The sequence below is a fragment of the Leucoraja erinacea genome, chromosome 3, assembly GCF_028641065.1.
Source record: "Leucoraja erinacea ecotype New England chromosome 3, Leri_hhj_1, whole genome shotgun sequence".
NCBI lineage: Eukaryota > Metazoa > Chordata > Chondrichthyes > Rajiformes > Rajidae > Leucoraja > Leucoraja erinaceus.
This window is the reverse complement of record NC_073379.1, coordinates 71,052,400-71,077,494: the sequence shown is the minus strand read 5'-3', so window position 1 is coordinate 71,077,494 and position 25,095 is coordinate 71,052,400. Positions and strand designations below refer to the sequence as shown.

Sequence of the window (25,095 nt, the reverse complement as noted above, 5' to 3'; positions counted from 1 at the left end):
TCCTGGACTTCCCTAACATCGGGAACAATCTTCTTGCATCTAGCCTGTCCAACCCCTTAAGAATTTTGTAAGTTTCTATAAGAAACTTACAAAATGGTCATTAACTTTTCTACCACTCAAAGCCCCCCTCAGCTTCCATTATTAAAAAGGAAACAGCACCTCTCATCATGACCAAATGCATATTTCCAGCTTTGCAAGTAGGGACTAAATAGAGGAAAAGGGGGTCATAGAGTGAGCTGTACCTAAGAAGGGATAAACATGGAGGCAGTGAAGATTAATCGGACATGATTGCAGGCTTCCCAAACAAAGAAGAAGTTACATCAACTAGACTTGCATTGCCTAGAATTTACAACAGCATGTGGATGTTTCATTGAAACTTACAGAATTCTTGCATGTTTCCCCAGGGCATGAAGTAAGGATGGTGGTCTTCAAATAGAGGGAGATGAAAATGGTGAATGTTAGAAATATTTTACCTTGTAGGTGCAGTGAAACAAATCAATTAATTTCAGAACAGTAAGGGATATTGTGGTGTAGTTGTGGTACAGAACAGTAAAGGACAGTGGTGGCCGATTAGGAAAGGGGGAGATGCAGCGAGATCTGGGTGTCATGGTACACCAGTCATTGAAAGTAGGCATGCAGGTGCAGCAGGCAGTGAAGAAGGCGAATGGTATGTTAGCATTCATAACAAAAGGATTTGAGTATAGGAGCAGGGAGGTTCTACTGCAGTTGTACAGGGTCTTAGTGAGACCACACTTGGAGTATTGCGTACAGTTTTGATCTCCTAATCTGATGAGAGGGAGTACAGAGAAGGGGGAAGTCTTTTAGGACCGAGATGCGAAAATCATTTTTCACACAGAGAGTGGTGAATCTCTGGAATTCTCTGCCGCAGAAGGTAGTTGAGGCCAGTTCATTGGCTATATTTAAGAGGGAGTTGGATGTGGCCCTTGTGGCTAAAGGGATCAGGGGGTATGGAGAGAAGGCAGGTACAAGATACTGAGTTGGATGATAAGCCATGATCATATTGAATGGCAGTGCAGGCTCGAAGGGCCGAATGGCCTACTCCTGCACCTATTTTCTATGTTTCTATATGGGTAGTGTGCATGAAAAACACACCAGGTAGATCACCCATGACCTTGATAAATGGCTGAACAAAGCTCAAAAGGCCAAGTAACCTTTACAAAAAAAAAAAAAAAGTGCTAGAAGAACTCTAGGTCAGGCCGCACCTGCAAGGAACAGACAATGTTTCAGATCAAGTCCCTTCTTCAGACTGATTGTGGTGGGGTGGGGGGGGGGGGGATTGGCAGGCTGGAAGTGACAAGAAAACTGGAAGAATATCATCTCATATACCACTTGGGTTGTTTACAACACAACTGTTTTATATAGTTCTAACACAACCTTTGCTTTTACACATTGTACCTCAGCAAATAAAGATGTATTCAATCTGCATTAATGTGCAAGATCAAGGAATCAAGAAATCTTGATAAAGGAACTTGAGGTTAAGGAACCATTGGGTGGTAGTGACCATAATATGGTCAGGTTTAATCTACAATTGGAGAGGGAGAAGGGTAGATCGGAGGTGTCAGTGTTACAGTTGAATAAATGGGGCCATGAGGGAGGAGCTGGCCAAAGTTGACTGGAAAGATACCCTAGCATGGATGACAGTGGAACAACAATGGCAGGTATTTCCAGGAACAATACAGAAGGTGCAGGATCAGTTCATTCCTAGGAGGAAGAAAGATTCCAAGGGGAGTAAGGGGTGACAAGGGATGTCAGGGACAGTATAAAAATAAAAGAGAAGTATAACGTAGCAAAGATGAGCGGTAAGCAAGAGGATTGGGTAATGTTTAAAGAGCAACAGAAGATAACTAAAAAATACAATACGGGAGAAAAGATGAGGTACGAAGGTAAGCGAGCCAAGAATATAAAGGAGGATAGTAAAAGCTTCTTTAGGTATGTGAAGAGAAAAAAATTAGTTAAGACCAAAGTTGGACCTTTGAAGAGTGAAAAATGTGAATTTATTATGGGGAACAAGGAAAAGGCAGATGAGTTGAACAGGTACTTTGGATCCGTCTTCACTAAAGGGGCTGTCCCACTTGGGTGACCTAAGCTGTGAGTTTAGAAGAGTTTGCCCTGGACTCAAACTCGCAGCATGGTCGACACGAGGTCCTAGGAGGTGGTATGAGATGGCTGGAACTCCTTCATGCTCGAGAGAGGTTCCCGCCTACTCCCGGCCTCAGCAAGGTTGCGGAAAATGTTTCAGCATATGAAATTTTCCGCAAATAAAATTTGGTCGGCATGGGTCTTTTTCATTCACACTGCAGTGGAGTGGGGTCGCTATTTACTTACAGGCACTCGAGGGCAGCCGTAGGCCATCTCCTTTGCTGACCGCCCATTTTGATTGGCTCATTGGAGTTTCACAACCTAGGAAGACCTACCGGTAGGTAAACTGCCCGCTAACTTTATTAAACTTCTTAAAAGTCTGTCCACTACTTCTCCCCCACCCCCTTTTCTTCCCTTCTCGTCCCTTCTCTCCCCTTCTTCCCCTTCTCTCCCCCTTCTATCTCCCTTCTCTTCCCCCCTTCCCCCGCGCTCTCTAAAGGACTTGCGGTTACTGTGGCAGCCGTTTACCTTCCTCTTCATCGCGCAGACAGCGCTCCTCCGCTGTCCCTGGCCCCCACCATCGCAATGTGTTTGTGTGTGTGTGTGTGTGCGGTCTGTAGATGCAGCTCGCGGTTCAGCCAATCCAGCTCACGGTTTCAACGTGGCCAGTCGATCTAGCTCGAGGCTTTCCAGGCAAGTGCCCTCAAGCTTCACGGTCGAAGGCACTCTTCTGGACTTGCGGATTAGGTCGCCCAAGTGGGACAGGCCCTTAAGGAGGACACAAACAATCTTCCTTGTATAGCAGTGTCCAGAGGATCTGGGGTGACGGAGGAACTGAAGGAAATCCACATTAGGCAGTAAATGGTGTTGGATTATCTGATGGGATTGAAGACTGATAAATCCCCAGGGCCTGATGGTCTGCATCCCAAGGTACTTAAGGAAGATGCTTTAGAAATCGTGGATGCATTTTCCAATGTTCTATAGACTCAGGATCAGTTCCTGGGGATTGGAGGGTAGCTAATGTTATCCCACTTTTTAAGAAAGGCGGGAGAGAGAAAACTGAATTATAGACCAGTTAGCCTGACATCAGTGGTGGGGAAGATGCTGGAGTCAATTATAAAAGATGAGATAGCCAAACATTTGGATAGCAGTAACAGGATCGGTCCGAGTCAGCATGGATTTACGAAGGGGAAATCATGCTTGACTAATCTTCTGGAATTTTTTGAAGATGTAACTAGGAAAATGGACAAGAGAGAGCCAGTGGATGTAGTGTACCTGGACTTTCAGAAAGCATTTGATAAGGTACCACATCTGAGAATAGTGGGCAAAATTAGGACACATGGTTTTGGCGACATGGATAGAGAAGTGGTTGTCAGACAGAAAACAAAGAGTAGGGATTAACGGCTCCCTTTCAGAATGGCAGTAACTAGTGGGGTACTGCAAGGCTTGGTGCTGGGACCGCAGCTATTTACAATATACATTAATGATTTGGATGAAGGGATTCAAAGTAACATTAGCAAATTTGCAGATGACACAAATCTGGGTGGCAGTGTGAACTGTGAGGAGGATGCTATGAGAGTGCAGGGTGACTTGGACAGGTTGGGGGAGTGGGCAGATACATGGCAGATGAAGTTTAATGCGGATAAATGTGAGATTATCCACTATGGTAGCAGAAACAGGAAGGCAGATTATTATGTAAATGGCGTCAAGTTGGGAAAAGGTGAGATACAATGGGATCTGGGGGTCCTTGTACATCAGTCTATGAAAGTGAGCATGCAGGTACAGAAGGCAGTGAAGAAAGCGAATGGCATGTTGGCCTTTATAACAAGAGGAATCAAATATAGGAGCAAAGAGGTCCTCTGCAGTTGTACAGAGCCCTAGTGAGATCACACCTGGAGTATTGTGTACAGTTTGGGTCCCCTAATTTGAGGAAGGACATTCTTGCTATTGAGGGAGTGCAGCGTAGGTTTACAAGGTTAATTCCCGGCATGGCGGGACTGTCATATGCTGAGAGAATGGAGCAGCTGGGCTTGTACACTCTGGAGTTTAGAAGGATGAGAGGGTATCTCATTGAAACATATAAGATTGTTAAGGGTTTGGACACGCTAGAGGCAAGAAACATGTTCCCGATGTTGGGAGAGTCCAGAACCAGGGGCCACAGTTTAAGAATAAGGAGTAAGCCATTTAGAACGGAGACGAGGAAACACTTTTTCTCACAGAGAGTGGTGAGTCTGTGGAATTCTCTGCCTCAGAGGGCGGTGGAGGCAGGTTCTCTGGATGCTTTCAAGAGAGAGCTAGAGAGGGCTCTTAAAAGTAGTGGAGTCAGGGGCTAAGGGGAGAAGGCAGGAACAGGGTACTGATTGGGGATGATCAGCCATGATCACAATGAATGACGGTGCTGGCTCGAAGGACCGAATGGCCTGCTCCTGCACCTATTGTCTATAATCACCTTATATATCGTTCTTAACATAAAACATCTGTAAATATGCACTCTAAGATCCTTCTAAGTCTGTACAGTTACTATCCTAGCATATTTGTACTTGCTGTTTGTTTTCTAAATACTTTGCCATATTCTTCCCTAGATTGAATTATATTTGTCACAGTTGTGACCAAATCTACAATGCTGTAATCCACAGACTATGTCAAATGTTACACTCATTGTAACATTCTCAAAAAAAGTAACTTTAGTAAAAGACAGTATTCCCTTAATAAATCCATAAATACTTTCCTTGATGAATCTTATGTTCTTTAAATACGTTTTGCAAATTGCCCATCGCCAATGTGGAGCTGTTACTTGCCTATTATTACTCTACCCACACACAAACTTACCTCCCCCCACACACACACACACACACACACACACACACACACACACACACACACACACACACACACTAATCCCACCCCACACTAACCCCTCCACACACTAACTCCCCCCACACACACACACACTAATCCCCCCCCCACATACTTACGACCCCCACATACTTACCCCCCCCACACACATACTCACACTAAGCCTCCCACACACAGTAACCACCCCCCCCACACACACACACACTAGCTTATGTAAATTAGATCCCATTGTGATTGGAGAACTATGAGATCCCATTGTGACGTCATAGCTTCTAACTGCCAGAATATCCGATCCAATTTTTATATATCAATAACTTGTGAAACAAAATATGAATGAAACGTGACACAAACGACCACGGGGACCACGGGGACAAAGGTAAGTACAGTGTTTTTGTTGCGTGGTGGAATGTTCACGACGGCGTATGTAAATAAGATGCCATTGTAATTGGAGGACCGTGAGACGCCATTGTGACGTCATAGCTGGAAATTGCCAGAAAATTCTCACAGCACAGTCACAGTTATTCTTCTCAAAGCGGGCTCTTTTTAAACGTTTAAATGTCAATAACTTGTGAAATATAAAATCAATCTGAACAAAACTTTATACAAACGACCACGGGACAAAGGTGAGTAAGGTGGTGCATATATTTTTGTGCTATTGTGTACCGTTTTGGCGTAGTTTCTTGAGATCGCACGCACGCACACAGACAGACAAAGACGTCGAAACAAGATGAGAGTTTTAGTAATATACTAAGTGGAACCCGTTGGGTCCCAGCTTCACACGGGAGGGCTGGTCCCCCAATGCAATATACCACCTCTCCACCAATTCCAATATTGCTGGCCAAGCCAGTGGGGGGAGGGGGGAACTTTCTGGAGCACTAGCATAGGTGTTGTGGGCCGAAGGGACTGGTTTCCAGAGGGCTAGTATGGATATTGTGGGCCGAATGGATTCTTGGGCTGGCAGCTCAGACACTCAGGCCTGGCGGGCTGGCAGCTCAGAAACTGCCAGAAATTCTGCCCAATACAGGTGACAGACTCTGTGTGAGAGAAGGAGGAGAGGGTAGAGAATCAATTTTAAACATTTTCGTTTTTTTTTACAGATCACAGCAATGAAGGAGGAAAGTCTATCCTTGCGTGGATCTCTGGAGTGCTAGTATGGGTGTTGTGGGCTGGCAGTTCAGTGACTTACGGCTGGCAGTTCACCTACTCATGGCCGGTGGACTGGCAATCCAGTCACTCATGGTTGGTGTGGAAGTTCACTCAGTCACCTCTCCTCCCTTCACCCCCCACTTTGCTCCTTGCCTCCCCCCCCCCACGCATTCAGTTCATCTTCCCTCAACCTCCCCCTTCATATGCACTATTTGTGGCTCTCTGACAGCACAGCCATTCCTGCCTATTAGGTTCCCATTGTGATGAAGAACACGAAGGCATGGCAAGTGGAAAAAGGATTTATTAAAGTTTAAAATGTGAATGATTCTTAAAATATAACAACAATTTAAATGTTAAAGATGAGATTTATTGAATTATTTCTTATGTCTCTTGTTGTGTTCTGCTGCTCACTGCCTCTTGATGTCTCTTTGCTGTTGATATAAAAAGAGACAATTTTAATATAGAGAGTTTGAGTGGTGAAATTTTAACAAAGAAAATCTGAGAATTTACCTCAAAAGTCATCATTCAACGAAGCACGCTTTTAATGAAAACATTCTTGGTCGATGTTCCATCCTTCAGGAAAAATTTGACATTTACCTTCAACTTTCCTCGTCTAAGAGCCATATATAGTTGACCATGCTGAAATACCGGTTTGTCGAGATAGATCAACACCTTCTGCATTGTTTGTCCTTGCGCTTTATGGATCGTCATAGCAAAACTTGATTGAATGGGGAATTGGGTCTGCTAAATGGGAATGTCTTCACCTTCTGTTAAATTGAGGGCTATCTGAGGAATGAGAACAATGTCGTCTTTGAAGGCTCCCATGTTGATTCTTGCAACGATCAGATGATGGTGTAGCTTTTCCACAATCATCCTCGTTCCATTGCATAGCTTTGGCGGTTCCAAGTTTCTCATTAACATGATTGGAGATCCTTTTTTGAACTCCAATGTGTGGTGGTAATCCAGGGATCTTGAGTGAATCGAGGACTTCTGTTGGGAAGTGAGTAGCATGAGTTCCGTCAGTGACAACATTGAAAGAAAAGTACTCCTTAATGATTCTAGGGAAGCGTCTGATGCGTGTAGAATTGATCCTTCTCGTCGTATCGTTGCGCAGAACTAAGATACAATTGTTGGCGAATAATTCTGCAGGATTGTCAAATGTGGGATAGATGAAATCAATACAATCCTCCAGTGTTTTTGCTGATAGAAGCATGTCTTGTGGCATTTCAATTTCATCATCTTCATTCTTTAAAATGACATCATCTCCAACTTCCAACAAAAATTGAGAATTGTCGCCTTGTCCCTCTGTCAATCGCATATTTGTCTGCAATTGAAACTTGGTGAAAAGTCTCCACAAGTAGGCTTTCTTGATGCAGGCATTTTTCAACATCATTTCCCCTTTGCACCACAGGAAGGAGTTGTTGAAAATCGCCACCACAAATGATAAGAATGCCACCAAAAGGCTTAGTGTTGCTGCGTACATCTTGAGTTCTGTCCACCGCTTCAAAGCTTTCTCTCCTAATCATTGGACATTCATCTAAAACAATGAGTTTCACTTGCCTCATCAAATGTGCTGTCCTAGAGTTCTTCTCAACATTGCAGAATGTATCCTCCTGGTCATACACTGCTCTCTGCTCAGCATTCAGCAGAGGCAGCCAATCCAAATTCATAGCATTGCAAGCAGAGTGCAGGCCAGTCAATCCAATTTCATAGCATTGCAAGCAGAGTGCAGGCCAACCAATCCAATTTCATACATTTTAAGCAATCCAATTTCATAGCATTTTAAGCAGAGTGCAGGCCAGCCAATCCAATTTCATAGCATTTCAAGCAGAGTGCAGGCCAGCCAATCCAATTTCATAGCATTTCAAGCAGAGTGCAGGCCAGCCAATTCAATTTCATAGCATTTCAAGCAGAGTGCAGGCTAGCCAATCCAATTTCATAGCATTTCAAGCAGAGTGCAGGCCAGCCAATCCAATTTCATAGCATTTCTAACAGAGTGCAGGCTAGCCAATCCAATTTCATAGCATTTTAAGCAGAGTGCAGGCCAGCCAATCCAATTTCATAGCATTTCAAGCAGAGTGCAGGTCAGCCAATTCAATTTCATAGCATTTCAAGCAGAGTGCAGGCCAGCCAATTCATTTTCATATCATTTCAACCTCCTAACAAATCATTTATTGCAAGTACATTGCAGACTCACAGTTCAGTTGATTCACAGCTTTGAATCACAGTCGGGGCCTCTCCCTCGCGATCTTCCAGAGTGACTGACTCATGTTCAGGCTTCCGGGGTTTTATAGTCCTGCCCACCCCCCCCCCCCGGGAAGTGGCGTTACCTTCATCATGGTGATTGACCAATCAGCTGATCTCAAGATTTTTTAAACACTCATAACTTTTTTTTTCATAGATGGGAAAAATCCTCAGGGCTGCCTCAGCAGAGTAGGACTGTGAGTAAGATGGCCATAAATCATAGAGTAGCGTTTTTTCTAAAATCAATATACAGCATGGACAGGAAGTGGTCAAGATGAGACTTTTAGTTATATAGATAGATAGATAGATAGATAGATAGATAGATAGATAGATAAGCCTCAAATGATTAGTAACTTACATGGGAAGACAACAAATGGAAGTCAACTTTAAGCAATTTCAAATTTAAGCTATTTGAATCTATAAAAAATCTTTTGTGTTAATTTTGTGAAGTATTATGTACTGATATAACAATTTACATCATCCCAGTTTGTTTTAACTAACATTTAACTAACTATTGTAGATTAATCATCTAACATTTAGTTTGTGGAATGTTACGTTGGTAAAAGTAGTTTGCCCTCACTGTAGCAACAAATTGCAAACATTTGAATTTATGGCTGCCAGCTTGGCCTTTTCTTGGGTCATGGAGGCAGTTAAAGTATATAAATCAATCTCTTTGTTTGCTAGATGTTAAAACATTTTATCTTTTGCTGTAGTAACGCCAAACAGATTCCAGGGACTGTTTTGGAAAGCATTTACAAAGTGGAGCAGCTTATTTTATACACGCTGATAGCATCTTCTACCAATATATATATATATCAAGTGAACTATCTGATTTCCATCTAGATCCTGCCATTATTCATCCACCACCATTTGAGTTGATGTGCTTCAGTATTTGACAAGATTGCTTCCTGGGATTCATTGTAGGAGACAGATAATTCTTACTACACAAGGATTAATTTGATAAACCTGGGCAGCCCTGCCTACTACAAGCATGGCTTATTTTTTAACTATGTGTATATTTACATCCCTTGGTGAGTAAAACTTCATTTAATCAAAAAGCCTTTAAATGGAATGTTAAATCATGGACCTGGCAAAGTGACAGTGGAGAGACTGGACAATAATGTTATAACCGGTTAGAAGCACTTCCATTTGATCACCGATTAATGTAATGGCTTTCTGCCTACTCATTTGTAACTGGTGCTCGAGCATTGTGTGGATTGCAGGCACTGGTTGTTACTCTTGTTGAAAAAGTTAATAAACCTATTTTTAGCAGCTTTGGTCCCACAACATTGCAAAGAGCGTATGAAGATTTCAGAGTAATCAGTTTACCTTGATCACGTCCACAAATGGATTCAAGAGACAGCAGATGCTAGAATCGTCAGCAGCTTGTTTTTACACTCCAGCTCCACAGGTAGGTTAGAGAGAACTGATTAAACAGTACAAGTGCAGAGAAGTGGATGCAGCCATTAGCTTAAAGTCAAATTGTATTGTTATTTTCAAACAAAATTACATTAATAACTTTTGTATTAATAAGACATCAATTTTGTAGAGTAATAGAAACTTAAATCAGTGGAAATCACTCTACTATTGTGTCTGTCAACATTCGTATTGTTGCCACCAAATGTTATTTGGCTGAAGAAGCGTTTTGGCCCGAAACGTTGCCTATTTCCTTCGCTCCATAGATGCTGCTGCACCCGCTGAGTTTCTCCAGCACTTTTGTCTGCCAAATGCTATTGCTGGTTCTGCATTACTAAAGGGCCTGTCCCACTTGGCAATATTTTCGGCGACTGCCGGCATCATTGACTGACGTATCAGGTCACCGAAAAACATGCGGCGTGATGACGTATGACACGGCGGTGAGGTGGCGTGATGACGTATGACGCACGGTGTTTTTTTTGTCGCCACTGGATTTTGAAATGTTCAAAATCTTTTGCCAACACTAATATGACTCCGGCAGAATCGCCTTTAAGAATGACTGAGCAATGCCCTCTGCACTCTTGCTCCTTAGTATTAAGGAAAAGCTGGTAGAGTCATGGCATCTTTTGACACGGGGAACAAAGGTTGACGGGCGAGGAGAGGACATTGGCTCACTAGTCGTGTGCAAGAAGGAACTGCAGATGCTGGTTTAAACTGAAGATAAACACAAAAAGCTGGAGTAACACAGCAGGACAGGCAGCATCTCTGGAGAGAAGGAATGGGTGACGTTTCGGGTCGAGACCTTTTTTGTCTATCTTGGTTCACTAGTCGATCCACACAGCTGGAGGCCCTGCAGTAGTCTAGTGCTTGCCTGGACTGGGCACTGCTCATAAGAACTAGAGCATGGACTGGACTTTGATGGGGCCAATACATGGTGTCTCTTGCATGCGGGCTTAGTAGACTATTTCTGCACATTTTACTAATCAAGGATGTGCTTAGGACTGTATGTAAGTTTTAAGGTGAAGGGGAAAATATTTAATAGGAATCTGAGCGGTAACGTTTTCACACAAAGGTTGTGGAGGTATGGAACAAGCTGCCAGAGGAGGTCGTTGAGGCAGGGACTATCCCAACAATTAAGAAACAGTTAGGCCAGGTGGGACTACTGTAGCTGGGACATGTTGGCCGGTGTGGGCAAGTTGGGTCGAAGGGTCTATTTCCACACTGTATCACTATATAAGAAAATAATTTCACTGTGTGTTTGCACATGACAATAAAACCACCATTGACCATTGGTTTAGTAAAATAAAGTGTGTGTTTTGTGTGCTATCCAGGCAAATCATATCACGTAGGAGTACAATAAGTACTGCAAAAAGAGGAAGGAAACAGAGTGCAGGATATTGTGGTTCAGCTACAGAGAAAGTGCAAGGGTCACAATGAGGTAGATTGAGAGATCAGAAATTCATCATGATAATACTGCATCCAGAGTTGTACGTTACTGACAGCACTGCTGTGGCAGGACCCTGGCTGAGAGCCCAGCTGGTGTTCCTGCAGCAATTAAACTATTGGAGTGATCATAGATTTCCCTATGATAATTGTATTGTATTGTATTGTATTGTATTGTATATCTTTATTGTCATTTCCTGAGTATTCACATACCCAGAGGAAACAAAAAAAACGTTGCTCAACCAGTGTCCATTCAGTGTGCATTAAAAATAAATAGAAATAAAAATACATGTATCATGAACAAATTTAACACTCTACTAAACATTCAACAGGCGTTCCGATCGGCAGCGGCACAACAGTGGCTCTGCTGCAGTGTGTCCAGGTTGGGGGTTTGTGCGCGATACTTTGGCAGGGGGCAAAGTCCGTTTATCAGTCTTATAGCCTGTGGGAAGAAGCTGAGGAGCATCCTGCTGGTTTTGCAGCTAATGCTCCTGTACCTCTTCCCAGATGGCAGGATGGAGAAAATGTCATGCGATGGGTGGTAGGGGTCTTTGATGATGGAGATGGCTCTGCTGATACATCTCTTCCTGTATATGTCCAGCAGGAAAGGGAGTGGAGCACCAATAATCCTGCTGGCCGTCTTCACAATCCTGTCTAGTTGGTGCCGTTCGTACGCCTTGCAGCTCCCGAACCAGGAAGTGATGCCGTAGGTCAATGTGCTCTCGATTGTCCCCTTATAAAAAGTCCGTAGGTGTGTAGTGGGGAGACCTGCTTTTCGTAGTCTTCGGAGAGGGTGTAGTCGCTGCTGGGCTCTCTTGACCAGTGCTGTGGTGTTGGCCGTGGACGTCAGGTCATCAGACAGATGTAGTGTGATGTAATGAGCTTCTCTGAGCTGGGAAGAGCGGTACAGCGGAACTAGGTAATGCAAATCACATCAATAGGTTATGATGAGGGAGTGCTCTTGCTCAGCAAAGGCCGACACACGATGTCCTGGGCAGATGCAGCCCTAAGTCGCACTGAGCAGCTGCACTGTGCATCCCAGCCCACCCACTTCCAGTTGTTGCAGGCTGCTGCTGTGCATTTCCTTGGTGTTCACTCTGTACCGAGCCGCGTTGCCATGGGGACACTGCTCCATTGCTGCAAGGGTGGGTGTTAGGTTCCGAACACTGTGCATGCAGCCTGAACAACTCTCTTATTAATGTATTGAGGGAATGAATCAGAGTTACACAGCACAAAAACTCGTTCACGCTAACCAAAGTGTGATTGTGAGTGTTTGGACATAGGGACCAAGAGTACTATAACATGTTAGTGCTCTGGTGGAGCTGTGCTAAGCAGGATCCCTGTGTAACAAGTTAGTGCTCTGTGGAGTCTAAGCTGGGTTAGCGTATAAATCCCACTTAGGAAATCACTTAAAAATTCGATCCACTAATTCCCTCACTGTCCCCACAAAAATTAAGATTTTGACAATCATTAACAGCAGAAGTATAAAGGGCCAAAGAATAATGGTAAATACAGCCTATTATTATTTATTGGGAAGAATATTTTAAAAAATATTTGGAAGCAGTCTAGTGTAGGTTGATGTTCCTTTAAGAAACTTGATCATCCGATGATGATGTTGTTTAGTTTACATCAAATGTCACCATTACAAACTGTCCCTGGGTTACAAATGCCTGACCTATTGATACCCCTCAATACGATCGAGCTCCCATAATATCATTACATTCAAAAGTCAGACTTATGTACACATGATCGCTTCTATAAATAATAGAATTACTTTTCTTGCTCTCTCCTCTGAGTAATTGTTTTTTCTTAACAATCTCATGTGCTTTTAATGCCATTCATTACAATATTGTCAGAGGTATGGATACTATAGAGTGATTTTTGTAAACTTTCTGGCTTACAATAAAATTGACTGATGGACATCTGTGAAGATAGAACCTATTTGTTATGTGGGGACAGCCCGTACAGTTCTTGAGTGAAATGAACTGACCACATGTAATCTTGGTAAAGTTAAGATGTAGCTCGGTATACAATATGCTAGCTGTTATCAGGCAACTGAATCATCCTACCACAACCAGAGAGCGGTTCTTAACTGTTATCTATCTCATTGGTGACGCTCAGACTATCCTTGATTGGACTTTTTGCTGGTTTTACCTTGCACTAAACGTTATTTCCTTATTATGTATCTATACACTGTAAATGGCTCGATTGTAATCATGTATTATCTTTCCGCTGACTAGATAGCACGCAACAAAAGCTTTTCACTGTACGTCGGTACACGTGACAAAAACAATAAACTGAATGGAATAAATACCGTGTAGCTTCCAAATGCACAGTATCTAACGATCTGCTGGAGGAACTCAGCAGGTTAAGCAGTATCTGTGAGTGGAAAGGGAGAGTCATGGTTTTGGGTTGAACCCTGCTGAGGGTGGATATAGCTGCTATAAAGAGAAGAGGGGGAGGGGTGAGGGACGAGACTGTAGCAAGAGGTCACTGGTGGACCAACAAGTCACATGGAGCCTGGTGGGGGAGGAGAAAGGGTGGAGTTGAGCAGCAGAGGCAGATCTTGTCTACACATAACTACAGTGGAAGCTTACATTGCTGACACCAGCCGCTGGAGCCACATGCAACAACATTTCGTTCAGATTTGCATTTGTTGGTGTATTTTTGAATGACAATAAAGTCTTTGATTGATTGATTGATTGGATTCTAATGTTCCACGGAGATTACTAGGACTGCTCCTGTCTTCCCCAAGGGATTAGTAGTGGATACATGGAGCACAATTGATTTGCTATCTTTCAGATGCCAGCATTCATGTTACCACAAGGTAACTCATTCATTGTCCTATTGATCATCAGCCAGCCTGCCCAGTCCATTGCCACATCTGGTGAGAAGATGAGATCCCAGATAGGTTCAAGATCTCCCCACGTTGGCTCCTCCTTTCCTCCAAATCATCAGCTGCTGACCAGCATTGAACAAATGTGGAGTTCAAATTGCTCCATTCAAACAGTAAAAGTATTGCCCAAGGACGCCAGTGCTTGCTCTGTGATGTTCTGTTTGACTGCACATCTTTTGGGAGATACTAGGTGGAGTGAAAATTCAGAGGAGAATGTAAAGGGATATGGATAAACTGAGTGAGTGAAGAGGAACATGGCAGATGTAATACAACAAAGATAAATCACGGTTCCCAGATAGCTTCAATCCACTGCAATTCACTACTGCCGCAACAGGCCCTGTAACATCCTGGAACATCTGGATAACAAGCACCTCACCCAAGTCAGATTCTTGTTTATTGACTGTTGCCCCACCTTCAATGCCATAATTCAAAATAAACTACTCTCCAAACTCCTGGGCTTGGGACTCGACACCCCTCCCTGTAACTAGTGCCTTGACATCCTGCCCCGTAGACTCCAATGGGTACAGATAGGCAACAAAACATCCTCCATGATAATTCTCAAACTCAAGGATGAGTTTTCAGCACCTTAGTAGGGGGCTACTGTGCAGATAAATTCCACTCTAACTCCATTTACAAGTTTGCAGGTGATGATACCGCCATAGTAGGCTGGATCTTGAACACTGGTAGGAGAAAGTCAGCTTGGTAACAAACATCTTGATATCAAGATGACAAACGTTTCCTCAATGTCAACAAAAAGGAGCTGGTTATTGAATTCAGGAAGCGGGGCAGCGTACAAGCCCCAGTCAGTATCAAAAGTGCTGAAATGGAGATGGTTGAGACCTTCGATTTCCTAGGTGTAAATATCACCAACAATTAATCCTATTCCAACCACACTGATCCTAGAAAGCTAAGAAAGTACAACAACCCCTTTCTCAAAATGCTAAATGACCGTCACCAATGACTTTTTATAATTTCTGCAGATGCACCATTGAATGCTCTGCCAAGACCATAAAAAAATGCATAAAGTTGTAAACACAGCCCAGTCCATCACTTTAACCACCTTCCCCTTAACATTCCTATCTGCACTTCATGTTGTCTTGGGAAAGTAAAGAACGTAATCAAGGATTAGTCATTCGTCCCCTTGGTCATCTGCTCTTTCCCCCTCTCCCCTCATGCAGAAGATGTAAAAGTTTGATAGCATTTATCACCAGATTCAAGAATAGTTTCTTCCAATCTGTTTTCAGACTCTTGAATAGACGTCTCATATGCTAAGGATAAATTCCCTATCTTCCAATCTAGTCTGTAGCAGCCCTTACAGTTTTTTTTCCTTTCTGCACTTTCTCTGCAGCTGTAATACTATATACTCTGCACTCTGTTATCTTATATGTGCTATCTGATGTACTGTGCTATGATTTGCCTCTCTTGCATGAAAAACAAAGTTTCTCACTGTTTTTCAATACAGACCAATTATCCACATTGGTATAAGGAATAGGAACATATTTGTTAAATAGAGGGAAATTGGGTAGTGTAGATACAGAAATGTTATTGAGGTAGGCATATATAAAAGTCATTGAACATCAACATCTTGGTGCTGCAAGTGATTAGCAGCGCAAATTATATATTAGCTTCTATGAGAGTGTTTGAATACAGAGTTGAGAAGAGCTATTGCAATTTCCTATGGTCTCGACATTGCTATTGCAATTGTCCAGGGCCAACTGTTATATTGTGTACAGTTGCCCCTTAGATGCACTTACCATTTAATGAAGTGTTGTTAAGATTCACTTACTTGTTCCAAGAATGGCAGGTGATTAGAGATTGAGTAGTCTTGGACGGCATTCTTCAGAATATAAAAGCCAGAGACAAGACTTTATCAAAGTTAACAAGATTCTTAAAGTGCTTATTACACCAGCTCCAGGGAAAATGTTTCCTCCAACCAAGACTCTAAAGGTAACGTTGATGTTTGGGAAACTCTACCTTTCACTTTTCTGACAGTGCAAACAATGACGGATGTTAATTACAAGCTGTAGGATATATTTTTGAGAAGACAGGAAAGATGGTTATAAATTGCATTGTCGAATTGCTCTATCATATATACTTCAATGTTCAGTAAGTAGTAAGAAGCAATAACATGCTTTTTCAATGCCAGGTTCACAAACATAGTCTTACTGCCTCCTGCTGCTAACTCCTCAGGACTGATAAATTATTTTGCAATCAGCAGAGTTCATACTAATTTTCAGAACATGCTCCTACCACAGTCCAGGCAATCCGTTCCCCGTTCTCTAGTTAAAGCACCAGAACCCACGGATAACTACGGAGTGAACAGCTTCCGCCATGAGAGCCACATTGTCAGTTACAGAGAACAATACAGCACAGGAGCAGGCCCTTCAGCCCACAATGTTTATGCGAGCATGATACCAAGACCAACTCTTATCTGCTTGCACATAATCCATATCCCTCCATTCCCAGCATATCCATGTGCGTAAATACACTCACGTGCTCCCTGCAATGTGGCTAAAGGTCTGGGATTCATGCTGGTTGCACCTCCAACTTCTTTCACAATGATTCAAAGCAAATTCTTTCCTCCAGAGACTGGTCCATGCACAGCACCATTTTAACATTCAGTTCCCCCCCCCCTCCCTTTATTACTCACTAATCTTAGCAGTTAAAAAAAAATTGTTGTGAGGATCTTTAATGTAGTTGTTCACTTTCCCAGAGGCCAGAGCAAAGCATTCTTGGCATTCATTCTCTTGCTGAGCAGACAAGTCACAGGGTTGAGAGGTTTGGAGGAATCGTACTTCAAGGTCAGCAGCAGATACCATTGCTTCACAGCTGACGACAAAATTGGGACTTGTTCCATTCACAAGACACAAATCAGGAGCAACCACTAGCCTATTCGATGGAGCATCAACAACAATCAAGAAGCTCAAAAACAACCAGGACGATGTTCCCCACTGTCCAGACCAACAACCATTCTCTCCCTCCACCACAATAACTGCAGTGTGTTTCATCTACAAAATTCACTGTAGTTATTCACTCAGGCTGTTCTGACGGCATCTCTCAAAGAAAGCAAGCACACAGGAGCACCACGACCTGCATGTTCTCCTCCAAGATGCACATGATTTCGTCCCTGTAATCCATCACCAGTCCTTCACTGTCGCCATGTCCAAATCCTGGATCTCCATCCCACAGTACCGCAGGAACACCTCCAGCAACCAGACTGTAGTGATCTCTGGGCTGGGTCTCGACTCTGGTCTGGGTCGGGTCTCCGATGCTGGGCTGCTGCTTGGGGCAGGGCTGCTGCTTAAGGCGGGGTTGGGCTGCTTCGGGTCCCTCCGAAAGTCCGGTTGGAAACCTCCGCCGGCCACCCTCAGCTCCACTAAAGACGCGATGGCGCAGGAAGGGGCGGACCGACCCGGGGAGTGACAGGGGAAGAGACTGGCAGGAGAGATCGATCTGCGCACGCGCGGTTTTTAAGATTTTTAAACCTCGCTAACTTTTACGACATTCAACTGATGGGAACGAAACTTGGCACACTCCCAACACAGGAGAACGGTGAGTGAAGTGGCAAAAAATCGTAGCGCTATCACGAACCGTTTTTGCGCAAATAGAGAGACCGCCAAACCAGAAGATAACAAGATCAGTTTGTTATAGAAACATAGAAAATAGGTGCACGAGGAGGCCATTCGGCCCTTCGAGCCAGCACCGCCATTCATTGTGATCATGGCCAATCGTCCCAAATCAATAACCCGTGCCCGCCTTCTCCCCATATCCCTTGATTCCACTAGCCCCTAGAGCTCTATCTAACTCTCTTTTAAATCCATCCATTGATTTGGCCTCCACTGCCCTCTGTGGCAGGAAATTCCAAATTCACAACTCTGGGTGAAAAGGTTTTTTCTCACCTGAGTCTTAAATGGCCTCCCCTTTATTCTAAGACTGTGCCTTATGTTTAGATAGAAGATATGGATGCAATTACTGAAGTTGGCAATAATCTTTGGAGATACGCCAGACTTCCTTAGTCTTCTGAGAAAGTAATGTTGGTGTACTTTTGGTGTACTTTTTGACTAATTCATTCATGCCCTGCCTTCTGCTGCTCTTACAGCTGGTGAAAGTAAAAATGGTTGAAAAAAAGGTGTTCAAAAATGAGCTTATAATTCAGCTTTTAGCAAGTGTCCTTCAGAAAAAGTACGGAAACAAAATATGGGTGAAACACTTGAACAGCTGTAAATTGTGGGTAATGAGGGGAGGAGACAACTAAAACTAATCTCTGCATTATTCGCTGATCACATCTACACAAAGGTTAATTGTGTCTTTTCCTTTTAACAAAAACTATCTATGGTCAGAAAATCTCCCCTGTGAACACTATTGGTATCTCATTTTGGGATGTATTCTTTCAGAAAAACCGCAATGTTTGGAAATAAAATCCCACATTATAATATTTGCATAATTCTCTCCAGAGGGGACCATTTAGAGATCAAACGCACTATTCTTTTCAGGTAACTCATCAAAAAAAACCCCGGAAATAATCAGACAATCACCACTAGAGAGAGAGCCAGTTAATGTTTCAGATATTTCCTTCAATTCCAGCATTAACCATATAACCATATAACAATTACAGCACGGAAACAGGCCATCTCGGCCCTACAAGTCCGTGCCGAACAACTTTTTTTTCCCCTAGTCCCACCTGCCTGCACTCATACCATAACCCTCCATTCCCTTCTCATCCATATGCCTATCCAATTTATTTTTAAATGATACCAATGAACCTGCCTCCACCACTTCCACTGAAAGCTCATTCCACACCGCTACCACTCTGAGTAAAGAAGTTCCCCCTCATATTACCCCTAAACTTCTGTCCCTTAATTCTGAAGTCATGTCCTCTTGTTTGAATCTTCCCTATTCTCAAAGGGAAAAGCTTGTCCACATCAACTCTGTCTATCCCTCTCATCATTTTAAAGACCTCTATCAAGTCCCCCTTTAATTCTCTGTATTCTTTCAAAATACAATCCAGTTAGGTTCACTTCTTGGCACAAAACTGGTCACCACTAGAGGATGCCATTACCATGATGCAGATCTAAATGAATGGCACCTCACTTCCCCACACGACACAGTATAAAGTTGAGAAGAATTTAGAATCACCAGTTTCTGCTATTTAAATTGAAATTATATCTATATTTCAAAATCTAGAATCACAGTGCTTTAAATATTAGTTCAAAATAACACTGATGATTATTCAATCTTCATTTCATTGCTAATGGAAATTGTCCAAATGTAAAAATATGTTCAGCCATTTTCACACAGGTACAAGCAGAGGGGTGCTCCTGTGCTTCCTCCTTTATGCCACAAACAGATTAACATTTAACAGCTGCACATTGCAACATTGTACAAATATGTACCAGACCAACAATTTTTTGTCACTTCCGGTATTTTGGAGTTCCGCTTTTAACCTAATTATATTCTTTAGAGTTGTATGACACGATCATTGTGATAAATGGTGGCACAGCAGTAGAGTCGCTGCCTTACAGTGCCAGAGACCTGGATTCGATCTTGACCTCGGCTGTTGTCTGAGTGGAGTTTGCACTTTCTCCCCGCGACCATGTGGGTTTCCTCCAGGTGTCTGGATTCCTCTTTCCAAAGACATGCAGGTTTGTAGTTTAATAAGCGAGTTCAGTATTCCGACTGCGCATGCCCAGGTCATAGGTCACTCGCGATAAACATTCTCGGCAGCTGTGCTGCTGCGTGTGTGCAGGCCTGCGTTTCGTCCGTGGTCGGGATCAGGCCTGGGTCTCCGGCACTGCATGAGCTGTTGAGTTACTGCTGGGCCGTCCCCATCCCCTCCCGGATGTCCCGTCCCTGTCCGGGGATGGCCGGAGCAGTGGCGGCCCTGGACTTGCAGTTGGCGTGGAGGGAGGGGGGGGGGGGGGGGGGGGTGGGTGCGCTGGCTCTAGCTCCCGCGGGGCTAGCTCCCCGGCGGGCCAGGGACCGTCGGCTGCGACTCTCTCCTTGTCCAGTGGCTGTCGGTTGGCCCCCTTGGTGCTGGCAGGGGCCGCGCCGGTCATTGGCGGGGATGCACACACGGGCACTGCGGTGGCTCGGCGGGTCAGGCAACATCTCTGGAGAAGGGTCTTGACCCGAAACGTCACCCATTCCTTCTCTCCGGGGATGCTGCCTGTCCCATTCGTTGGCTGGTGGCTGCTGGGTGGCTGCTGGGTGGTGTGGGGATGAGGCTGGCGGTCCTCGGCCCATCGGGCAGTGGGTTTCTTGGGAGTTGGAGCGGGGTTGGGGTGGAGTTGCCGCTTTTTCTCCGCGCTGGCTGTGGGTCCTGGGCCACCGCTGCTCCGGGCCAGTGTCCCGTCGGTCCGGGGTCGCCCTGGACGTCTTCCGCCGCCCCCCCCGGGTGGGGATGGAACGCTCGTAGGACGGTCCATTGGCAATTCAGCAGCGCTTGTAGCACCGGGGACCCGGGTTAGTTCCTGGCTGCAGATGAGGCACGGGTCTTTGTGCGAGCAACAGCCGAGAATGTCTCTCCACCAGTCCAGTCTCTCCACTGTCTCCCCCTCGCATCTGCCCCTTCTCTCTCATTGTTACACTCCACTCTCCGGCTCCCTGTTCCTCAGATTAAATAGATTTTTACACATAAATTATGAATAAAGGTAAGAATTTATACAGCCAGCGCTATGTTCGCTTTTTCTTTATCGCGAATGACCTTTGACAAATCCCATGATTCCTTGCATTTTTCAGAATACCAAACTCGCTTATTGGCCTCTGTAAATTGTCCTTAGTGTGTAAGATAGAACTAGTGTGAATGGGTGAATGCTGGTCTGCGTGGAATTGGTGGCTGAAGGGTTCGTTTCCATGCTGTATCTCTAAAAGAACTAAATGAATCCCAGATAGAGACAGGAGATCAAAATTGAATGTTCATGAGGCACCACTATGATCTCACCAACCTGCACATTCCTTGCTCTAACGTTTACCATTAGGATCAAGGTAAAATCCAGTTTAACGAATGAGGAAGTTTATACTAGGGGCAAAGTTAGAGTTGTACGTTCATGCCATAGAGAGGAGATATATTGCTTCGGATGTACAGTGATAACAGGAGCGGATGAAGCAGCACTGGGATAACAAACAGATCAGCCTTGACCTATATTACTGTGAACAACTGCAGTGGACTGAGGCTTCAGCAGTCTGTGGTGGGTCGGTGGAGGGGAACAGGGATTGTGAAATCAAGATGTGACTTCAGGTGCTGAGGTGAGCACTGTAGCCCTTTCTCACTGTGGTTTGAGCAAGTTACAATTAGAGTATAAAGAGGATAACTAAATTTGGTAACTGAAGGTTTCCAAACCAGAAAAAATATAATTGGATAATTAAAAAAATCATGAAGTAAAGTGTGAGCGATATATTGTAGACCAATGAAATGTTAAGCAACCAAGCATTCACCGAGTCTGCAACTCAGAGTAAAGAGCAGGACTTCAGACACCGATACATCAAGAGGGATAAAATCATCTGGACAAGACAGAAAATTCTGAAAATACATGGCAGGTCAGGCAAGATCAAATAAGGAAAAATAATAGTGGTTTGATCTTTCATTGAGTACAATTGTGCACAGTTAGTCTTTGAGATACATGAGTCTTTGAGATACATGAGTCAATACATGAGATACATACTGCTTTCCCTCTCCTAGACACTTTTAGTAGCTTTCGGAATAGTGCGTAGATTTTAAGCTGGCTCAGTGGTAGAGTTCACACATATCCGCTGCGCGAGTTGCGCCTCGATCCCGGCAGTACACGAAACCACTCAATGTAGTTTTTTTTGCAGAATATGATGGGAGGGTTAGGCTGGGATCATTCTCTGCGAGATAATCTTAGTGCGGGAGACAAGTGTAGGAGAGGTGTACTGACTGTGTGGGCAGAACTTTTGCCCACCATTCTCAAAAGCCGCTGTGACTGTCCCACCACATTCTGGGCCGTAGCTGCGGCCCACAGCTGTACAAGTTCCTCTGGACCGGGGCTGGGCAGCAGGAACTGACGTCTCCATCTGAGACTGGCTGTACCGGCCCCCTCCCCCCCTGGTCCCTCTGACTGAAAAAGGACGTCATAGCCCGAGCTGCGCCCCCTCCCAAGAGGCCGCGGGAGAACGAAAGCCTGCTGGCTGTGGGTCTCTGGGTGCAGTGGGCCTGGGGGCCGGTGTGTCCCGTTGGGCCGCCCGCCCCCACAGTCCTAGGTGGGGTCCTGAAACTGAAGGGAGCGACAATTTGCTGCTGCCTGCCCGCTGAGTTAAAAAAGTTCCCACGCAAGACTCACGATACACTGTGTATCGTGAGTCTACCGTGGGAACATTTGAACTCAGCGGGCAGGCTGCAGCAGATTGTCAATTATTAACCCTCCCGCGCAATATACCCTCACCTTTCTTTTATGAATGGGGATTTAGTGCAGTGGGAAGCTTCAAGGGGAGCCCCAAAGACAGGAGTGAGCTGCAGGCGACAACGGACGCGAGGAGTGAGACCTGGGTATTGCCTCCAGCGCCTTCAAGGTTGACTGCAGGAGGCGCCTTCCGGGACACAGAGGCAGTCGGGCGAGGTGACGGGTCTGCATCAGCCTGGAGCTTACCTGGATCTAGGGCATTCCAGTACTTACAGCACTGTAATTGCTTTGGACTGTTCCTTTGTAAACAGCGCTAACATTTGGCGACTGTGTATTTGAGGGTTGGGCAAAAGAATTTCATGGTGCTGTGCATGTGACAATAAAGAACCATTGAACATTAATTTCAGACGTGGATGATGTGTGTCCACTTTCCTTGTATCCCCTTCCTCCGCAAGAAGGTTCAGTCATCTTCAGAGGAAGTGTCCGCCTCACCATTGGTCTAAAAAAGTGTTTCTCAAGCTGCAAGGCCACTCTGGCAATAATCTGGAAATTAATGCTTCAATCATCCAAGTACTACAAATACAACTTCAATCACCAGTGGACAAAACACAATTATTCTGTCACTGAATACAATACAATCAGTTTTATTCGTCACATTGCACATAAAGTGCAAGTGAAATGAATTTGTCAGCAGCGGTGCAATGAGAAAGAACACACAATACCCAAATGTTAATAACAGTGAAAAAAACAATGAATAAATCCTACTAAGTATTCCCACAAATATCTTAGGCACAGGGTCAAACTAGCTCACATCCCTAGGACAATGCCATTTTGCTGCTGTTTCCAACAAATTTCCTTCATCTTTCCCCACAAATGCTACATTATCTGATGAGTGTTCCAAGCATTATATGGTACTGGCCAATCGGTAGAGAATGCAGTAGACCCGTTCCTTCTCTCCAGAGATGCTGCCTGTCCCGCTGAGTTACTCCAGCATTTGTGTCTATCTTCAGTGAAAACCAACATCTGCAATTCCTTCCTATGCAGTAGAGAACGTACACAGCTTTCATGTAAATTGATATGCAGCAAAAAACGTGTCTGCTACCTGTATATTATCATAATCATAATTTGTATGCACAGGATGATTGCTCATTGACCATCAAACATTATTTCAGAGATAATTTAGCAGCCAAGCGAATGGCTGCATATCAGAAGTGATTACGTGAAATACGAGAGGCCGGCATAATTATATGTCAAAGGACGTTAAATATGTTACCAGTGGAGAACATTATTATTTTGATATTAACTACATTTTCTGAACTGCATTTTTAAAGATTGACAATACTTTATAATCTTAAAGGATTTTGATTCATGGAAGCTTTTGCCTTTTGAAAATCAAATAGAAAAATAACACTTGCCTCAAATTTTGGGTCCGTAAGTTGCATTTGATTTGGTATTCAGGCATGAACACAGATTGTCTAACATTTCAATGCTGGTTATAACTATGTAATGCTTTCAAAATGAATAGCCTTTTAATATCCATCCCTATTTTCTAGGGAAATGATATTTTCACATTCTTCCCTCAAGCTCAAGTCATACATCCTGAAATTAATCATTTGCAAATTTATCATCAACTTCTTTATTCTTAGTCTCTGTTCTTGCTTTCAATTTCTAAATTCAGAACCCCTTTCAATTTTTAAACGGGTAAGTCCTCAGGGCAGAAGGTGAACATGCACCTCCAGTTATTAAATTCCTCATAATTTTACATCTAGTACTATTACAATCTTTCCATCTTTTTGACACAAGCTGCATGGTAGCATTGTGAAAGGAACAGAACATTGAGGGAGAGAGAAGGGACGAGGAGTAAAATATCAACACTAGTTAAAAGGGAACCATTACTGTTTAGGTGTCCTGCAAAATAGATTACTGCACATTATTCACAAATCCACATAAACCCCTTTGGCTACCCATTTTACTCAGTGTCCCTACGCTGTCATGAGGAATGTACTGAGATTCCAACTTTCCCAAAAAAACACCAAAGTTCAATTTTCCATATGTAACAACTTTTTAAACGAGTGCAGCATGTGGTACGAGTCAAATAGAATGCTGGAAGAACTTGGCCCTGCAGGGTCTCAACCCAAAATACAAGCTGACATATTTTGTCCCCACAGATACTGCTTGACCAGCTGAGTTTTTTCCGGCATTGTTTTTAGTTCTAGATTCCAACATTTGCAGTCCCTTTTGTCTTGTGTCTCTTTAATATGTGACTGGCGGACAGCAAAATTAAATATGCAGAACTTTTAATAATATAATAATATATTTTATTGTCATTGTACAAAAGCGCAACGAGATTTGGTATGCAGCTTCCATCCGGTGTCATAACATAAATAACTAATAAAATTTAGATTTTGATACCCCAAGAACATGGTTTGTAAAAGAACAGTAAAATAGCCAACAGTTCAAACAGACTAAAGTGCAGATGTGTCTGTGCGACGAGACCATCCGCGGGAGACAGTCCAGGGGGGCGGGGGGCACTTAGCAGGGCCGGTATAGCTCTGGGAATGAAGCTGTTCCTGAGCCTGGAGGTTTGGGCGTAGAAGGCCTTGTAACATCTGTCGAAGGGAAGTAGTTCGAACAGTC

The 25,095-nt window shown here is 43.8% G+C and overlaps 1 long non-coding RNA gene across 1 annotated transcript in view; it reads left to right on the top strand.

The window, feature by feature from the left end:
- Positions 1–8,871: 8,871 nt before the first annotated feature.
- LOC129695704 (uncharacterized) overlaps positions 8,872–25,095 on the top strand; it is a 41,446-nt gene continuing 25,222 nt past the window's right edge. Inside the window, exon 1 of the long non-coding RNA XR_008723213.1 lies at positions 8,872–9,377. This is a non-coding gene — a long non-coding RNA (uncharacterized LOC129695704). The remainder of the gene's footprint in view (positions 9,378–25,095) is intronic.